The sequence below is a fragment of the Parasteatoda tepidariorum genome, chromosome 2, assembly GCF_043381705.1.
Source record: "Parasteatoda tepidariorum isolate YZ-2023 chromosome 2, CAS_Ptep_4.0, whole genome shotgun sequence".
Classification (NCBI taxonomy): Eukaryota; Metazoa; Arthropoda; class Arachnida; order Araneae; family Theridiidae; genus Parasteatoda; species Parasteatoda tepidariorum.
Window position 1 is genome coordinate 46269308 of NC_092205.1, and position 19248 is coordinate 46288555.

Consider the following 19248-nt stretch of genomic DNA (forward strand, 5'->3'; position numbering starts at 1 on the left):
TACGATATTAACATAACGAAAACAACTACGAATGATCTAAAATACAAACATCATCAAACAAGTAAAAACGAATGCCAACATTAAATGAAATGGAAAGCTAACTTTAAGAAATTATCAACTGACTGGAGAGGATTTTAAACTTTTTCTTAAGGAGAATAACATGTTTTGAACGATGTTATTTATTATTCTTTTTAAAAAAAAACAAAAATGAGGAATTAAGAGATCTGTCAACAACAAAGTCTGGTATTAAAGTCACGCACCAACAAATGAATGTCGTATCAGTGGGCAGTTTTTAAAAGAAAACTAACCACAGAAGAAAAACACGAATAAATGGCGAGAGAATTATTTAAAAGAGAGGAAAAAGAAAACACGTCATCCGGCTTGAATCACAGATGCCTCCGCCGCATTTGAATAAAAAAGAACGAATTTGCTTTTGCAGTACAAAAATGTGGAATAAAAGTTGAGGTTTACTTTTCTTATTTTGATGTAAGCTTGCTGTTCTTTTTTTTATTTTATGAATTCTTGGCATGGAGCTGTTTTGGTTTAATGAGAAATTCTGAATATTATATCGATTACATTTGTTTCTTTTTGAATATTTTGGTTCTACTTAATGTATCTTTTAAAAATAATATCTGTGAAAAATCCATCGTAAAATAAATTGTTTTGTGAATATGTATTAAAAAATTAGTATGTATTAAAATCCTATTTTTATCTTTCAATGCTAATTTTCTTTGAAAAATGTGTTTATATTTTCAATTAAATTAAAAAATAGTACTTTAATATCAAGATAGTGCTACAATTATTAAGGAGAATTTATCTATACGTGGTAGTTTTATGGGGGTCTTTATTTAATTTTCAAGTTCGAGCTCATTGGCGGCACAGGGGCCCAGTATATTTGGGGGATGATTTTGAATTGCGCAGTTACAATAGTTTTCTAAATGTCATAAAAAAGGAAAAAGCCTTAAACGTGCTAAATAACAGAAAACAATTTTAATTATTTTTTTTATCTCTTTCTTTTTTTTAACTTCACAGAATTTAAATCCAATGATAATTCAAGAAAATATTTTCAATTTGTCTGAAATATTGAGGAAATTATTGGAGATGACTCATACCAACCTCTCCCCCCCCCCGCCAACGATGCTCTGTTCACGCTGTTGCTTCTGAATGAAATGAAATGAAATTCTTTAAGAAATTTTTGGGCGACAAATAAATCTACAATAATAGTTATATGGTGCGAAAAAAAAAACTTTCTCCTAAAATACCTCCTGATCTAATGATCGTATTTTCACGCATTCGCAAGACTATAGCTTAAACATTTGAGGGCCTGAACTAAAATACGTTACTCAATTTGCGCAAACGATTTTTAGGTTACAAAATCTGACACAAACTGTGCTTTCCCAAAATGAAGTAATCTTTTCTGTTGTTGTTGACACGTTTGGATAGTTGATCCACAAAATATGGAGAGGGGGTTAGCCACTCTCCCGAAAATGGGGACCAAATAGTTCAAGCAAGTGAGTGGTTCGAAGTTAGTGCCCCTTAAGAATAGTTTCACCCTTTGCGTGTACTGTCATCTCAAAGAAGTTGTACTTTTAAATTTATGTTTCTCAAGAACAATTGATTCCCTTCTAATTTTAAAATGTATCATTAAAAATTATATTGAAAATTTTTAACAATTCAAAAATTTTTCCAATCATTCCTAAATTAATAAATGCATTGTAATAATTAAAAATAACTTTTACATGGAATCATGTTTATATAATACAAATTTTGTAACTGTAGGCAAAATTTTACTGATTTGTAATCAGAATTGGTAGTCGCAAACTCAAAATTGGGTCCGCTGTTCAACAATGGTCATAATATATACATATAGCTTGGTTAGTTAGGTAACATATAGTTAGGTAAATGTCCAAAAGGTTGTGAGTTCGATCCCCACCGACCGGACCAAATGGTGACTGTTGCACGCTAAATCTGTCGGGTGACAAAGTCCGCCAAGCAGGCTTGCTGGTATTGGCAAGTGGCATTGGAAACAACAACAAGGTTCATTTCCGAAATGAAGAAAAATTGTAAGAAACAAGCGTTAAATGAACTAAATTTTAGAATATTGAAAAACATTCATAATTCTATATTTATTTTAAAAAAAATAATAAAATGCACATGAAGGGCTTTTCCGAAGAAAAAAGAGATCATCGAGTGGCGATTGGTTTTTATTCTATAATGCTACATTAGTTTTTATTTCGTATAATGCATTTCCACTTGCTGTTAAAAGACCTTTTTTACTTATAAGAATTTATTTTTCAAAACAAATATAATAATGTGCTTATAACTTATAAATTAAATGTGCTTATAAATTTAATAATGTGCTTATTAACATTGTATAGTGCTAAAAAAAATCGAACCTGATAAATCAAATTTTAAAAATACAAATTTTTCAAAATTCGATTTCTCAGAAACTAATCGACCGATATAACTCAAATTTTGCCATTTAAAATTATATCCTTTAAAAAGAAGTAAAAAATTGTATACTTTACAATTCAAAAGTTTTCGACTGTTATTAAATAAAATTACTTATTAATTATTATGTAAACTTATAGTATTAATTTTACATAAACTTATACTTATTAGTTACTAAATAAAATTTCTAAAACTATTGGGACCATATTTCTCAGATTGGGACTACATCCTATATTTTGGAGGCAGAAATCCGAATAAGTCGAAAGAAAGGTATGTTTATTCAGATGAAGTACGTTTTTGTGTCTGATTTCGTAAATTAAAACATCTTCAGCACTATTTAACTAGAATCTTTGAGGTCACCCTCTCGAACCATTAAGATTGAGTCTTAGAATGTTAAGATCCGATCATTAGATCAAAAGTTATTTCAGAGTGGACCGGTTTTTATTTTGCTCCCACTCTTTAAAAAATCTTTCTTGTTAAATCCCTTAAAAAAATAAACCATTAAAAAAGACTTTTTGAATTTATGAAAACGTTCTAAGCTTCCTATATTTACTTTACTTTTGACAGCACTTCAGGCATTTATCAATAAATGGATTATGAAGCAGAAAGCTTTCTCCCTAATTTTAAAGAAACTTGGGAATTATTATTTTTTCTTTTTAAAAGTAGAACATTTCTTTTTCATGGCAAAACATTTACTCAGCTTAATGCTCTGCGCAAAATATTTGTAGTAAGTTTTCGCAGACAATATTTTATTGGTGGTAAATATTTGTTTTCAAGCAAAACTTCTTTCCGAGATTGGTCACTGTTTACATGTGAACTAACGAGCCCATTAACGTTTTTTTCCAGGTATTTACTCTGCCGAACAAAAACTAGAATTAAGATTTAAAAGAAATAAAATAACATTGTATCTCTTAATTGTCTAATGACTTAAGATATTTTTTTCTTCTTTACTTTCTCTACTACGCAGTTTGTTGGTAGCTTATATGATAAGCGAATTCCCGAGTGGCTAATTTAGTTTAAAACTGGATGCACGAAATTTTTTTTTTTAACTCAGTCTACTTGATCCAATGTTACTGGAAATATCGAGTGTTTTCGTTTTTGATTCAATATTTAAGTAATTTGATTCAAAACATAATTATTAAAATATCATTTATTTACAGCGTTTGCGTTGCAGACTTGAGATTTTCTTTATAAAATTTTTACCAAAAATTACATACTGAACAAAAATTGCTCTAAAAATCGGTATATATTGCAGGATACATCGCTTCTGTGAATATTTAATGAATAATGATATATCACACGTATTTAGGCGGTCAGCTAACGCTGTCGATAAAGGCGTAAACAAAAACTTCGCTTGTTGATAGTAGTGACTCGTGAATTCAATTCCGGCAGCCAACTTAGCAACATCACCTAGGCCGTGCTGGCTAAGGGGACACAGCTCTCGCATCGTACTGAGATGGCCCGGGTTCGAATCCCAATTTTATTACTTATTATGTGAATGTGTGTATGTGTTTCCGATTACCTTGCAATCGGACACAATGAACAAAGTAAAATTTGTAGAAAACTCCTAATCCTTTTGAGCTGTACTTTAAAAATTACTAAAACTACATAGAAAATTGCTCGAAACTTTTTACGTTTTTAAGACATTCAAATAAGACTTTTTTTCATTAGTTGCCAATTACAATTCACTACAAAATTATGAAAAAATTATTTAAAATTTTTTCTTGCGTAGTTTTAAGCGAACTTTTTTTACATTTTAAAAAAAAAATTGTTTTTAATTTCAAATTGCTCCAAAAATTTTGCTTAATTTTACTGTATATTTAGAAGTTATGGCAAAAAACTTTGACAAAAAAAATTAGTTTCGTATAAAAATTGCCATCTCTCTCTCTCTCTCTCTCTCTCTCTCTATATATATATATATATATATTTATTTTAAAAATTCCCATGAAAGATATTATTTATGAAAATTGTACACATATTGTTAAATAGTTTCAAGTTTTAAAGTATAAGCAATGTTTAGAAAATGATACAAATTGAAACAACAATTTTAAACATTTTGGGTGTAATAATTTTGTTGCCTAAAGAAACCAATTAAAAAGGAAAGTCGGATATAGCTTCAAAAATCAAATATATATTTCATTTCATTAATTATCAGTTTTTTATTTCCATAGTTTTAATAGATGTTAAGGAGTTTATAAGTAGCAAAATCTTAAATAAATGGCTTTTTGACAACTTTCCTATTTTTAAAATATGTTTCCTAAAATAAAATTAAACCTTTCTTTACTAATTAATAAACTATATTAAAAAATAAAAATAAAAAAGTTTTTTGTTAAAGATAAGAAAATTAATGAAATATAGGGGTGACAGACTGAAAATATTCTGCCTTGTAAACTTTATGGAAAGAAAAAAAAAGTTTTAAACAAAGATTTCTCACATAGGATTTCAATATATTAACTTTAGAGTTTTCAAGTCTGAAGTTTTTTAATTATGAGAAATTTCGCAGAAGTAAATCTCGTAAAAGAATTAAATAAATAGTTGTAAAATTTTAAGTTAAGCTCGAATTTTTTTCTGTGGCATATGCACTATAACCATATCGATGTAATTCAACTTGTTGATGATAACCCAAAACTTTTCTCTGAATTCTAATCAATGCAACTCTGAATTAAATATTTTACTCAATAAATGCAGTAAAGAGAAAATGAATGGTAAAAACATTTTCGCTTTTGCATAACAATAATGAAAAAAAAATAGTAATGCACAAAAACACAAAAACAGCACTCCATAAAATTCAGAATGATATGATTTTTCACTATATAATACAGTAACAACATTTTATTTTTTAAGTTACAATAATGAAAAATAGAAAATAATACACTATGTAAGAAATTCTAAAAGCAGCATTCAATAAAGTGCAAAGTGATTTAAAAGATCTCTATCTTAACTTCATGGAATATATACTTATTAAATCTGGATATTTATATTCAGTATGAACTCAAAGTAACCTAACGCACTTTTTGAANTGATTTAGCAAATAGCGGGAAAAAGAATGTTTCATAAATTTTACCTGACTCGGCTGTTGTATGGGCTTGGAACTAAAACTTCTAAAGGTGGAACGTTTAGATATCTCATAATTCAGTTAGAATTTGCCACAATTTTCTGAAATCTGAGATGAACTTAGAATATTGAAATATACATCGAAAACATTAAAACACTCCACCCACAGGAATCGAAACACATACACTATTTATTTTCTCAAGTTCAATGAATAATTAATTAGGATGCGCATAGCGCCATCTGTGGACTGTAGTATTTAACAGTATGAGTATGCCCTATATCGGAATATGTCTGAAAGTATAGCGCAGATGGAACGTCTTACTTTCAAATTTGATACAACTTTTTTTTTTCCTTCAGTATTTCTGAGATTTACTTGAGGATAAATTCATAGAATTCTGGAAATTTTAGTATTTTTTTTTCAAGAGAGAAAGTATCATCCATCCTTTTTGAAGTAAATTCATGTAATAATAATAAAAACTTTTTATTAAGGTTGCTAGCAAAATTATCAATGCTAAACGTACAATTTTTATGTACTACGTAACTATGAAAAATTACTCTTGAAAACAATTTATTAAAATATTGTGCTTTTAAATAACCATCAAGGCGATATATGCTATAAAAAATTTTTAAGTAATATTGTGAAGTTTTATAATGTAAATATTATTATGCATAACAATCAGGATATCTCTAGGTTGTTAAAAATATTTGTCATCCTACCGTTTTAAGCCTTCTCAATGCACAATAAAAGAAAATAAATAAATAAAATTAATAAATAAATAAAATAAATTAATAAATAAAATTAATTAATAAATAAAATTAATTAATAAATAAATAAAAAAACTTGATATGATTTTCTATAAACTAAGATATTAATTATCCAGATATTTAGCTGTCATTAACATAATTAATAAAAGTTTAATAGTTAACTCTATATTTATATCTTATTTAACGGTATTTATCTGTAATATTTATTTATCATCTTATTTAGATATTCTCTGTTATTTGTTGTTTTTTGATTTTAATCATAACGTTATATTATTGATTTTTCGATTCTGTTTGTAATTTTCTTATTAATACATTTTTTAGAACTGTGTTCGGTATTCAATTAAAATAATGAATGCAAAATAATTATTTAAAGTTCTAAAGCTTAATTAAGAATTATCTTTTCGCTTTATGGCTAATTATTATTCTTTTTTTACGAAAAGTATTGGAACAAGTTTTTATTTCAACTAAAAATTAAAAAAAAAAAAAATTTATGATTAAGTTTTGCAGGAAAACCGTTTAAGTGATTAGATTTACATTCCATCTTAAGAGAACCAGAAACCAAAACTGTGGAACCAATTCTGTATGAAAACAATAAAAAATGTCTGAATTTATTAATTGGATTATTTTTAATTTATATGCAGAAATATGTATATCGTCTGGAAACAAAATTAATTGAGAAGCCGTCGTGGGGGTTGGTTGAGCAAATGAATGGGTGCTGTCTCCTTTAGTTAGTTCTGTTAATAGTATTTCCCACAGATGGCGCTATGTTCAGTGACGTATTATTAATTAGTATTCAGATTTCATCCAGATACTGTAATGATAACATCATATTCTGTTATTGTTATAAAATATATTTTTCTGTTACAAAGCGCTTTGTTTTAACTTATGTAACTCACTTATCTTATATGAATTAGCGAATGAAAGAATAACCATTAACCCCGAGATTATAGTATTTCACAAGTCTGGGAACAGAATTTATGGCGTTTATCTACAGCATTGTCTTCAGAAATTTAAATTTCTTGGCAGTCCTAACGCAGCCTGACTGAGATTATTTCTGTCTGAGTTTTTTATAAAATGATACTCATAAGAAGTAAAATCAACCCTTATACCTTTGACACAGAATTTTTATTAGACATATTTTTCATACTTTCTTCATTATTTTGTATTAATTTAGGTCAAAATAAGTGAAAAATATTATAGTTAGCATTTTAATAATTTATGGTTATGAAATAGGGATAGATAGGCTCAAGTAGGGGACACATGTGTCCCTAGAGAAACGTCATCATTGAAATTTCTCTAATTTATAAAACCAATTATTGATAAATTTTAGAATATGAATGAATTTTTTTTAAAAAATGTTTTGAATTTTATATTTTAGTACAGGTATAATTCCGATAATCTAACAATAAATATTATATTGTTTTTATATGATTAAAAAAAAAACGAAATATATTTCTACTTATAATTATAGAGTGTCAGAAAAAATATATAAAAGGGACACCGGTGTCCCATATGCGTCAAAGGGTTAAAAAATAAAAGTCTGTAATCAAGTAGAAGAATTTTTTTCTTCTTCTTTACCGTTAGTCCTGTGATTTATATTCTGAACTCAGTTTTATAATTTTGATTCGAAAGAAGTTTAGAAATGTTTTTGAAATGAGTCTTAACAATTTCTTCCCCTTTTTATTCCCTCAAATCTGATACCCGCTGATGTGCAGAACGGTTTCGGCTACCAAGTCTATCAGTAGAAAATATTGTTCCATGATGTTTGATAAAGTGTTGTAGAACAATACTATTTTCAAAACAATTAAAAAGTTGTAGTTTTTAAATGGAATTATATCGTAAGAATAATTAAAGTTTCAAATTAATTCCATAATCGATAAGAATTTGAATAAATTGTAATAATTCTAGATTACAGCATTGTATTTTTTATTTGTACAGGTAGAATTATTTTTTAAATTTACTTTATGTGAGTCAACATTAATTTCAAAGTTGAATAAAACTTTACAGATAAAAATAAATAGATATTTTGTAATTTTCTTGGTTACGCTTTTATGCTGCATTTAAGAAAACAAATATTTTACTGCGACAATTTTTTTTTTGTTATTGAAAAAAATATTTCGTATTTTGATACAATTTAAAAATTTATACATTTTACAGAAACACACAAATAAATAAAAATAAATCGATATTTTGTAATTTTCATGAGCTCCCTCCACTTTTATGTTATCTTTTTAAAAAAAAGTAAAAACGTAAAAGATCAAGCATTATTTGAAAAATAAAAGTTAAATACAATTAAAAAAATTAATTGCACTGAATAATTTTTTTAAATATTTCTGAAATAACTATACAATTTATATGACTGCTTTCACATAAAAAAAAAAACAGAAAGGAAATAATAAATATTATAAAAAACAGATTTTCATGAATCTAGAGAGTAACCATTACCTTCGAAGAGAGTTTTAGATGCAAGAGAAATTAGAAGTTATACCCGCAATTTTTTTCAAGATAATTAGGTACTTGTTGCAACTAATCACATGGTTGTGCATGACGTGTTAACGTTACCGCACACTGAAACGATTTTTGGATCAGATTTATATCTGCGAAAGACATCACGCATGTGTGTCGAACCTGATTGGTTGACCCAATAGTGACGTGGCTTGCAGGTATCCAATGAGAAACCTGCATGCTTTGGGTAATCGCGTAATGGTGAATACTCAGCGTGTTCAAAATTGACTCGCATCTTTTAAAATTATAACTTAAAGTAAAACTAACTTCGTGCAACTCTAAAAGAGGAGATGATTGCTTATTACGTCAGAATTCACTTCCTGAGTAAACGGTAGGGGGAATCAAAGCTTACCACTGGGGTAAATGTTGTTGTCTACAAAGGTGGTTTTATTTTAATATTATTTAGTAAACAAATAGATAATGCTGATAGGGATATTTGGTTTGAGAACTGATATTTTTGAATCAAAAATATCAATTTTGTCATTTTAAAGTAAACTATATGCATAAGAACTGTTTCTCCCCCTTGATCCCAGATACGAAACGAAATTTTTAAGATTTGGAATTTAAGCTTTTTACAAGAGATGCAATTAATTCTTAACTTTTTATTTATTTATTTATTTTCTTATAACTCTTGAAAACCTTCTCCCCTGCATAACTACAAAAATAAATGAATGAATAATTATTTATTTGTAATAATTTTTTTTTTGTCCCGTATTGAATTTATTCAGAGTAATAAACTAAGCTCGAAGTTTGTGTTTTAAAAGTTAATGCTATTATTAGTTAAAATATCTTTGTAAGACGTATATCGCAAATTAAAAATAATACAAAAAAATAAATAAATAAATAAAAATAATAAAAAAGAAAAAAAACTATAAAACACAATGAATTGTTTTCTTTTGTGTTTATACCATACGTAGTTTAAAGTGTGTCGTAAATACAAGTGCTATTGATGAATTTAAATGAAGAATGATTTTTAAATTTTCGTTTCTTAAAATTTAAAATTTTGTAGAAGTTGCTGTTTCAGAGACAATGAATAAGTTATCGCAGAAATTTTTTAAAATTATAAAAAAATTTAAAGCATGAGTTTTGTATTATTTTGAGAAATTTTTCTTGTTGAACCCCCTTCCTCTGAAAGAATTTCTGTGGGTGCCCTTTGCAAAATAAAATAAATTAATTGATACATGCAAAAAAAAGTTCGAAACTATTTTCAAAATTTGTACTTTTTTCAGTACTTTTGTAGAAAATTAATTTTTTTATAATATTGCTTTATTTTTACTAATAATGAACAAAAAAGTATGATCTATTTTATAACTTTTTACATAATGGTTTGTAATTGTCCCAGATAGAGGTAATGGAAATGTATAAGACTTTATATTTAAAGTTTCTAAGAATTAATTTTCAATATTTTTCTCAAGAAAGGTCTTTTTTTATTATTCACCTCTAAAATATTTAATTTAATTTTTTGTAGAAGAGATACAAATAATTCTAACCCCCCTTTCATTTCAAATTTTAATTCTCAATCACTCTATCCTCCTCCCGATTGCACAAAAATAAGATAAATTGCAATTTCGCTTTAAAATTTCGATTTCTCAATAAAGTAAAAAAACGTGCAATAATGTTTTGGACGCAGAAGTTAAAGCAGAACGGATGTCGATTAATGAAACGAAAATATTCATAAAAAGGAAGAGTCGGTACACGATTATTTTCTAAGAATAAAATCCTTTCCTTTCAAAAAATAAAAAAGGAAAAGGAAAGGAGTTTTTTTAAGTTTTTTCTTCAAATAAAAAGTTGATGCGATTAAAAATACTTCAAATTTTCTTCTATGTAATTAAGGATAATAATAATAAATTTAAATTTGTTTTATATTTTATTTGCTTTATAATTTTAAATCTGTTTTATAAAAAAATAATAAGATTTTTTAGTATTTATAACCTATTTTATTCTTTTCATCCAAACGTTTACACAATCAAAAATCTCCGAAAGTTTTTTTTTTGTATGTAAATTTTGTCTCTTGTGCCCACAACAAAAGGAGAACTATAATGTGAATATTTACTCAGAAACTATTGTACTTTACTTGTTTCAACCAAATAAACAAAAGAAAGGGAAAAAGGAAAACGAAACAAAAAATTGTAAATGAAATGTTTTGAATTGACTGTCAAATTTTTTTTACTACTACTAATTTTTTTTAAAACAATTGCCTCTTTGTTTTATTCAGAAATAGAAAAGCTAAGAAAAAAAAACTTGAGTAATGTAAGCTACAATTTAAGTTATAATTGCTTTTGTGTTAGAAAAAGTATGAAAAAACGTACATTCCTCCCTTTAAATGTATTTTCTGTTAGTTTTAAATTAGTAATAATTCTACGAATAAAACTATTAAGAAAAAGAGCAAGTTTAGGAACAAATATTTTACAAATTTTAAACCTTGAATTAGTCAGTCTAACTTATTTGTTTATTTTACCATTATTTTTTCTGAACCACGTTATTTTTTAAACTAAGTTTCCTGGTTTGAAATTAATTCTTGTGCATTTTCTGCCTACGTAACACATTAATATTTGCTTTTGAGACCACGTGGGACTAAGGTAAAGCTTATTATTTTTTTAAGTCGTATTTTTAAACTATTAATTCTCGGCACATTTAATCAGCCAATTCATTTCATATTTGTTTTGATGTTTTAAATTTCGTAATTCAATTATATGAATTAAAATTATTTAAATATTTTCTAAATAAATGACAAATAATATTATTATCAAAATAAATTATAAAATCTACACTTTCAAAATAAAAAAAAGAAAGAAAAAAAAAAAAGAAAAAACGATATAGAAATTTTCACCTCCGCTGATCTCTCTATTGTCGGTAGTTCACTTTGCCAATGCTATGAAAATAAACATTATGTATCATTTTTTATATTAAAATGCAATTTATTTAAAAAAAAAAAACATTTTTTGAACTCCATCTGAATAATACGCCATTTTGAAAAGCTGATGGTAAGCGCGTGGAAGTCTGTGGTAAACTTTATAAGATGCCCCTGGAAAAAAAAAAGGCATAATCACTGGAAAGGGCAGATATAAACTTATTTATATACGAAAATAATTCATATAGTTAAAATAGATAAAAATCTAAGTTCATCTCTTAAATTCATTTTGTATGCAAATTCAAGTTGAAATCATTCTGCAATAAAAATTATTTTGCGATTGTGATTCTACTCTTTCAAATTTTAATGCCTTGAAAACTATTAAATTTGTTTGAAAATCTTATTACATTCATCATGAAAGGTTTTCCTTGAGTTGTTCATACGCTTAAAATCACATGAAAAATAATAGTAATAGATTTGAAATTTTATTGAATTAATCATAGCTTTGGAGTTACGAGTATCCTGCTTACATCATAAGTCATCATTTTATTATTAAACATATTTGTCGCAATTATAGTAGACCATGGTGTCTTTGTTTCCTATAATTATTGAAAATGAAAGAAGGAAAGAAGAGGACTTAAGAGCCGACAGATTTCATTGATTGTTGAACAATTATTTTATATTTGCCAATGAATCATAAATTGTTCTAGTTTTACTCTGTTCATTCTATTTGTATATTTGAAATTACATTAGTTTACATCCATGTTTGACGAAAGTAATTCAAAATTGAAATTTTTGTAATGTGAAAATGTTAATGTTTTTAGAAATGTAGATTTTCAAAATCGTCCATTAGGATGCCCTTTTTGCTGGGATACATCTGTTTTCCTTCTCTTTCTGCACGCCACTGACAATATACCTAACAAACTTGTTTCATCCGTCAATAGTTGTCTTTATAAGCGTTTGATTATTTCAAAAATTATAGAAACATTAAAGTAGTCATATTTTCTAATTGACAAACACTGGGAGGAAAATTTGTAAATTTCCTTCATTTGAAGTAGCAGTCAAATTTGGGGGACAATTTATTTACAACTTTATGACACTATAAGAAGATATTTCAACCATTTTGTTATGTATAAATAAACATGATGAAAATAAACACACGATTATTTACTTCATAACAGTTTAAGAGAAGATTTCTACCATTTTTAATTTAGTTTTATAAAGACGATGAAAATAAACATTTACCCAATTATTTACAACTTCGCCGCTTCAGAAGATTTCTACCATTTTATTTATATATAAACATGATTAAAATAAACACTTACAAATTATTTATAACATCATTACAATTTAGGAAAAAAGTTCTACTATTTTGTTAAATATATGTAAACATGATAAAATTAAACACTTACAAATCATTTACAACTTCATCACAGTTTATTAAGAGATTTCTACTATTTTGTTAAATACTTATTAACATGATGAAAATAAACGCTTGCACAATAATAACTGTATAACTTCATCACATTTTCAGAAATTATTTTCTACCATTTTGAGACATAGTTTTAAAAACGCGATAAAAAGAAAGACGTATATAATTATTTACAACTTCATCAAAGTTTCTTAAGATATTTGTACCCTTTTGTTAAAGATATATAAGCATGATAAACATGAACACTTACATAATTTTTTACAACTAAATCACAGTTTAAGAAAGCATTTCTACCATTTTATTAAATGTATATAAACACAATGAAAATAAACACAAATCATTTATTACTTCGTCACAGTTTAAGAAGAGATTTTTACCATTTGTTAAATATATATAAGCTTGACAAAATAAATACATACACAATTTTTTTAATTGAAAATTGATTGTTAATGTTTCACTTATTCTTTTTTAACTCTACAGGATCTTCCTACAGTTGGATAATAAGGACCAGTAGAACCAACTAATGGTTATTCCATAAAAAAATAAAATAAAATACACTTTCGTCTACCCTATTTTCAACTTTTATATCCACTTATTACTTCATAAAATTTGAAATCGTCTACTGGAAGCAACAATGGTAGGTTTTGTCAATAAAAGCCGTTGTAATTCTAAAAATAAATAAATAAATAAAATAAAAACCCCGGTATTGAAAAAAAAAAAAAAAAAGAGAGAATGTGTAGGAGGGAAGAAAATGGAACATTCTTTCTCCAGAGAGAAACTTTTTATCTTTTCGATCCAGCCAGAAACTTAGCTTTTTGGAAACTATAGCTCTGAGGGATGCAATACGCCGTTTGCAGCTGATCCAATAAATCGATAGTCAATAACTTACGAAAGGTTATACACCTACACAAAAAGATCTTTTTTTTTTATTTCCTATTTAATAGAAAACGCAAACGTCTTCCATTTGTACTGGCAGCTGCAAACAAACTCACGTGATAGCTAAAAGGCGGGAAAACTGTGAGTAATTGATAAGTTGTTAATAATTTAGCAATCAATAATGAATTTATATACAGTATAGGAATCACAACATCTGAAACTGCAATCTAGCTGTAGACGTCTCAGATGCATTATTTTTTTGATGTCATTGAATTGTTTATGTCATTAATTAGCATCTCGCATGTTCGAAAAAATTGGTATCGTTGAAAAATCGATTAGCTCTAAAATTAAACATAAATGTATAAAAAGTTGTAAGTCCGCATTATTTAAGAAAAATAATAGCAGAAATGAATAAAAAAAATCTTTCAACTCTCTAACAATTTCTAATTGCTTAAAAAATGCAAATTAAATTAGTTCTGTTTTCAAACATTTAAATAATTAGAGTAACCTTTATAAAGACGCTCAAGTCTTACAACAGCATGTTTCTGGCATGTAGGCATGTTTACGTAAGCAACTAACCCCCCTTGTGAGCTAAAATAAGCAAATCACAGACCCTCTCCCATGCTTACGTAAGAAAATTGCACCATCTTTTACCCTCGACATTTTTTCCTAACTTTGATTTGATAATAAAGCAGTCTAATTTTTGAATTAATTTAAAATAAAAGGTGTCCCTTTTATTTGAAAACTAAATAAAATATAAAGCAAGATTTAAAAAATAAATTTTGTATGAAACAAAATTTTCTTTTCAATTTCATTTACAAAAAAAAAAATTTTTTTTATTTTTTTTTTAGTCGGGGTATTCTTTAAGAATTTTTTGTGTTTTTCTTTGCGGGTCAAAATTTTAATTTTTAAAACTTCTTTCGACTTTTCCCCAACTATTTCTTTTCCTAAATGTAACTTTTATTTCAAATGTTTTCAAGTAATTTTTTTTCTGAATTATTTGTCATATTTTCTTTGTATGTAAAAAAAAAAAAAAATGAAAATAAGAGAACTTTTAGTACCGAACATTGCTCATAGCTTTAAAGATTTGAATTTTATAGTGCTATTACAAATTTGATATATTTCTGAATTGTTTTGCATTCTCTAAATTAAAATTGTATGCTATTATTATCATTGGTTACTTTTAATTTTTTCGCTAAGAAATTTTGATCAAGTATAATTTTTCCAATATATTTAAGTGGATTAAAATAAATTCTAACTAGTTCCAATTAAATAACAGGATAAAATAGATGCTTATTTAAAATTTTAAAAACACTATGTATTGTAAATATATAAATATAAATTACGATTATACAATTTTACCGAGTAATAAATTATTCAATTTAAGACTATGGGTTTAGATCAGTTAAAGAAAAGAAACTAAAAAGAAACTTATTTGAATCGGATATTAACACAGACCTGATAAGGTGTGATAGTTATGTATCGTGTTGCCATCTAGTAACGATTGTAAAAAGATAAAATTCTTTTATCTCTAACATTGAGAAATAAAAAAATACCTTTATGGGAAGAAAACTAGGTTTAACCCATAACATATTATAATATATATTTTTATTTTTAATTCAATTTTTTAAAAAATAGAATGTAAAATCAATTTTTCAAAGCACTAATTTTTTAGAATTGAAATTTTTAAAATTAGTACCCATTTTAACATTTTTAATAACAAAAGGATTAAAAATTGTTTAAAGCTTGGATTTCCTTAAATTAAATCAGTAGTTTTAGGAGTTTACTAAATAATATTAAGACTAAAAAAATATGAACATTATAAAAAAGAGTTTTATTATTATTATTATGATTTAGTTTTTAAGAATTAACAAAGGAAATAAGGAAACGTATGAAAAATCATTTTACGGATCGTAGGTGCTAAATTATAAAAAGCATTAATTTTTTAACTAATCAAAAATTACAAATGAAATTACTTAAAAATTTTTTTTAAAAAATCTCTAATTATTTTAATCAGAGTTTATAATTATTTCGAAATTAAAATTTATTAATTAGAGAAGAATGTGTGGCAGATATTTAAAATTACTGGCATACGATGGCTGAAAGGGGAAACTTACAGAGGCGAAATCTCAAAACTTGATGAATTCTTTATTTTTCATTACAATATTGATAGCCATTCATAGTAGCTTACTTACTTTTCTCATTTGTTTCTGTGATTGATGCATGTGGGGAATTAATTATCTCAATTGCATTTATACTCCCTTTTATATTTGTTTCATTTGAGTTTCAATATATTGTCACTATTTATCTAAATTATATGAAATTTGAAGCCAAATGTTCATATTACATACAGAAATGCTTGCATGAATCAAAAAGAAAGTACACAAAAACTAATCACGGTAATAAAGGGAGAAAATTGTACTAAAAATAATCTTCCCACGCCGGGAATTGAACCCGGGCCTCCTGGGTGAGAGCCAGGTATCCTAACCACTAGACCACGTGGGACTACAATCTACATGAAATGTTTAACTACAAAACCTTAACTTTTTTTATCCATACATTTTCACCTATGTATTTTAATATATTTTTTATGCGATTCTATCCATTTGTGTCTTACAGTAAAACGAAATCCGAAGTGTCGCTTTTTTACAGAATGCTGTTTATATTCTTGTTTAATTATTTTCATTTATATTTGTGAAATGTATTATATCCGGATTGATAGAACCGAATTTATAACCATTAAATGTTCGATACATAAATAATTTTCGAAAAATAGTTCTGGAAACCGATTTTCCGCAACATATCAATGATCTAATGTTTGATATTTGAATAAAACTTATCGATTCCTTTTTAAAAACTAAAGCATATATTTTAGCTAGTGCTGCCATCTATTTTACTTTCCATAACTTCAAACAATTTTTATTTGTATGAAATTCAAATGTTGGCCGAGAAAGCTTTCCAGTTTAAACATCGAGATTACGGAATTATTATTATTTGTAATGGAACTACATAAAAATTGTTTTCCACCATTAGATTATTAGCATTTTTTCCCTCCAGTGTCAAATGAATTTCTATAAAATAGAACGTTAAGTTATTAGAAATTTCCCCTATATTAATGAATAATAAATCTTAGTTCAATTTAACGTTATTTGTTTTGCTAAACAAAAACTATAAGACTTAGAAATTTGAAATTACTAATGGTTTGTACAAAAACGTACCGGAATTACGTTAGAATAATAGCTATTAACATTTGGTAATTAATTCTGGAATTATTATTTGTTGGAAAAAATACCATACGGGTCGCTCAATAGGCCGTGGGAGTGAAACTACAGAGTTGGAATTTGGCGTGCTGAAAGGGTCATGTTTGTATATGAAATTAACACAGAGTTTTTCTTATCTAAAATTCCATTAATTGATTCCATGAATTAATTGATTCTAAAATTGTTGCTATTTTAAGTGCTTTTTTGAAATTTTTTCACTCTTATATTTGCTATACGTTGCATTTTTCTTTATCGCTCAAAATCTATAAGACTTGGAATTTTGAAATTACAGATATATGTAGAAAAATGTAAAAATGATTTTAAAAAATTGTAAAATTAAAAGAGAAATACGATTTGATAATTTGTTTGAAAAAGAACCTGAACTGTTAAACTTGTAGTAAAAAAAAAAATAATAATAATAATAAAATAAATAAATAAATAAAAGCAAAAATGGTAGTTGATCTACAGTCCACTGGAACGCAAATACAATAGTTGAAATTTGTCATGTTGTTTTGAATTATAAACTTAACGAATTTTATTTTTCTTAGAAATTCTTATTCGTTTGAAAATTATTGCAATTTTAACTGTTTTTTTTTTTGCAATTTTTATTTCCTCAGATAAAAATAATTTATCCATTCCTGCAGAAAAAATTTACCTCTATTTTAATGTAAATTTTTTTATTTTATAAGATCGCTTTAAAATCAAAAAATGATATTATAGTCGTTGATGCCAAAAAAAGATAAATAAATAAAAGAGAGAGAGAGATTACATAAATCTTTACATTTCTATCAAAATTTAAAAAAATACAAATTCTGAAGAAAGATAAAAACTATTTTTAACGCGATACGCGTACTATAATATATCACATAAGGTTATCGCTATACATTGTCAAGAAATAAAATTAATTCTCATTTATTACTTTTTTTTGCAGCTTTAAAATGTTTTTTCTCAAAAAGATCAAGGGGAAGGGGACGGTTTATGTTCAGAAAAGCACGTACAGGAATTATTTTTCCACTTCACAGCGTAATACATCTTCACTGTGTTATAACTCTCAGGAGAAACCTATTATCAATGTTATTGATTTACCAAAAGCTAGTAATCCTAAAAATGCAACTGAATTTTTGTTAAAAATTGACATAAAACGTTCTTTTCCTTAAACCCTATATGATGAAATGGGAAGCAACACGGTTGGTGAGCGTAGCGAAAAAGGGACGGAGCCTCCCAGTAAATATTACTAAGTTAATTAAATAATATACCAGTAATTAAATGTTACTAAGCTCAAGCCCACCATGCTCCAATGCGAATGCTCTAATGTTGTGTCACCTCATTGGAGCATTCGCCTCCCAATGAGGAGACACAAATTCGAATCTCAGCGGTGACTGCTCCCTGCTCGCACAGATCACAGTGTTGGCGTAAATTATCCTCAGTGGTTGACGAATCACGGCTTAAAATCCCTTTGCCGTCGGGCTAACTGTGGGAGGCTCTTGAGGTTTTCCCGTAAATTCGTACAACGCTAATACAGATTAGTTCTATCAAAATGGCCTCCACGAAGGCTAGTTTGCCCTAATGCTTGAACCAGGAGTTATCTTGTTTTCTGGTTTGGGTTTAAGATTACAATGCTACGGAGTTGAACGTGGATAGTCGTAAGTTCAGAACTGAATCAGCTGTACAACGCATAAAATAAAAAAATAAATAAATAATTATATTATGAAATAAAAAAAGTTAGGCAAATATTAATAAATTAGTTTACATTACAGTCTTTCCTTCTTAGTGAATCGCATTTTGGATTTTTCTTTTTTTCTTCATATTTACTAAATTATTTTAAAATAATAAACTTTTATAGTGTCAGTTATCTTAAAGGATAGTTCTATTTTTTTTTAAAATTTTTTATTCTTTTAGGAGTGATTATTTATTTATTTTTATAGATGATAACCCACTACTCGCATTTCGAATTTATTATAATATCAGTACTGCATGCATGCATTTTTTAGAAACAAAGAAAGCTAATTGTATCTGCAAAGCTTAAATTCGCGATCGACACAAAATATAACAAT

General features: G+C 26.7%; 1 non-coding gene across 1 annotated transcript; it reads right to left on the reverse strand.

The window, feature by feature from the left end:
• Positions 1-16367: 16367 nt before the first annotated feature.
• Positions 16368-16439, reverse strand: TRNAE-CUC (transfer RNA glutamic acid (anticodon CUC)). Its single transcript has one exon. It is a non-coding gene; the product is annotated as a tRNA-Glu (tRNA).
• Positions 16440-19248: the final 2809 nt, after the last annotated feature.